We start from the raw sequence: 2,508 nt of genomic DNA, 5'->3' as shown, positions 1-2,508 counted from the left end.
TGTGAAGATGATTCGAGGGACATGTCTTAACAAAGGAGACATCCTGGGAAACCCCCGGTTCTTCCAAAAACTCTGGAATGTGGGTGTCTCAGAAATATGTTCCCCACTCTATCAAACTGGTTGACTAATTACTTAACTCGATACCCTCTATGTGGGACAGTTTTTCCTTGCATCCTGATGGTGGATATTAGCACTGGTACATGTGGCAGGAAATTCCTTGACTAAATCCCACAGCTGCCCCATTCCCAAACCCTACACTTCCCCATTCCGTATTTTTTCCTTGCATCCTGTTGGTGTATACTGGCACAGGTAGATCGTTTGGCACAAAATCTATTACGTTGGAGGTAGCTGAAAGTTTCAAATTTCAGCTTAATTATGCTATGTTGTTAAACAATTTGCAGGAGGTGGGGATGCAGGGGTTTGACTGGAGGATGTGTTCACAATACCACTACCAGAAACAATAAATTGATTGCAATTTCGCTGTAAAAATAGCACTACCATATCAACTTCATTGTTTTACAATTTACAGGAGTGAAATAGATCGCTTAAAACACTCTTCATTACCTTACAGTGATACTTGTTCGTAATAAAACATATTTTCAGCGTTTGAGAATCACACACAAACATTTTGCAATTCAAGTAATTAAATTTCAGCCACAAATAGCTCGTAGTGCTAAATATATCGAAGGTTTTGTATGCACTGACGTTTGACAACACAAGCACACTCCTCCACCACAATGTGTCCACTAAACGTATCTGGTGAAAAAATTCTACTGAGCGCACACACACACACACACACACACACACACACACACACACAATTACAAAGAGTGCACTGCCTGCCAACTGCTAGGAGCCACTGGCTGGGACATTGCATCGTCACGCAGGCGCCAGTCAGGAGAGACCCGTACATGATGCATTAGTTGTGCTGGCTGTTCCATGCCCGTGGCCGAGCGGTTCTAGGCGCTTCAGTTTGGAACCGCGCTGCTGCTACGGCCGCAGGTTGGAATCCTGCCTCGGGCATGGATGTGTGTGTTGTCCTTAGGTTAGTTAGGTTTAAGTAGTTCTAAGTTTAGGGGACTGATGACCTCAGATGTTAAGTCCCATAGTGCTTAGAGCCATTTTAACCTTTTTTTTTTATTCCATGCCCATCCCTCAGCATCCACAGGTCGGAGAGACTGTCACCGATCAATTTACATTGGGAGGAATAATCGTTCAGCACTAACTCCCATCATACTGGATCTTCTCGCGCAAAACACATGTCTGCTTCTACCACCACTCACCCAGCACACTGGTTACTTGGCTAGTCAGTCATCCAGAGAACGCCGCCGACGGGAGCTGTCCCTGTGGTCGCAGGCAAGAGCTGACAGCTCAGCACATTCTTTGTAACTAAGCCCTGACTTCCGATCAACCGAAGCCTTGTACCATCTCCTGTGGCGTCCTTGAGACAAGAAAGCACAGCTCGGACTATAGTTCTACATGCAATTCCACCCAAATGTAGACTTTCCCCAGCTGAAACAATCCATTTTACCCAACCCGATACAGGGATATTGTTGACTATACACCTCAAATGTCTCACGTGAAATGTAAATTTTTCCTTTTTCTAAGGATTACTTTCAAAGACAGAAGAATTGGGGGCATAAACGCGTTTTCACATCGCTAAAGTATCATAAATTGTTATGAAAATCATATAACAGTACGGCGTAGGCTATATTTCCTCTAAGTATTCTCTCATGAGGTAAAAAATCTGTTCTAATTAGCTTAATATCTGTTATGTCCTGCATCACCAGGGCTAAAATGTTACACTCATTTTTGGCTCACGACAGAGTGCTAATAACATGCTCTATCTTTGTCACAGGATGCTTCCTCACTTTTGAACTCTCTTAAAGTAGACAAATACCTTGTTACATACAGAGTCTCTTAAGGTAACAGCACAGAGAAGTTGTAAATGTCAGGTTTATACTACGAATCACTTTATAAATCGGGTAATATATCTGATTTTTTTACAATGGTCATTTCTCCCTGTGAAGATGGGAGATTGAAATTTCATTAAAAAATTTCACTGGATCGAAAAAATACCACTCCAACTGCTGAATCATATCTGTGATACTCTAGCTCTCACTTGCACACACCCAGCAGCACGCCATTATATCAAATTGATAGGCTAATAAATTAAATTGATTATGAGAGTCACTTTGCGTGGCAAGTAATTTTTTTCCAACAGTCGGATTACACTCACAAGATAGCTTCCCTGGAGGGAAGACGATGTTCTTTTCGAGAAATGCTATTGAGAACCGACAGTCGAAGCTGATCACAGAAGGATTCTGCTGCTGCCAACGCACATTTCGCATAGGAACACGAAGGTAAGATACAAGAAATTAACGCTCATAAGGAGGCATATAGGAAGTCTTTTTCCCTTGCCCTAATTCACAACCACAGTCACTGCACGTTGAAATTCAGTATCATAACACCTAGAATTCTTCGACATCAAATGATGGTCTATAAATA

At 42.1% G+C, this 2,508-nt stretch overlaps 1 pseudogene; it reads left to right on the top strand.

Annotated features, from left to right (window-relative positions):
* Positions 1–1,712: 1,712 nt before the first annotated feature.
* LOC124551476 lies at positions 1,713–1,875 on the top strand (annotated as a pseudogene).
* The last annotated feature ends 633 nt before the right edge of the window (positions 1,876–2,508 follow it).

This window comes from Schistocerca americana, chromosome 9 (assembly GCF_021461395.2).
Source record: "Schistocerca americana isolate TAMUIC-IGC-003095 chromosome 9, iqSchAmer2.1, whole genome shotgun sequence".
Lineage (NCBI taxonomy): Eukaryota > Metazoa > Arthropoda > Insecta > Orthoptera > Acrididae > Schistocerca > Schistocerca americana.
The sequence above is the reverse complement of the archived record's forward strand: the minus strand, read 5'-3'. Positions and strand labels throughout refer to the sequence as shown.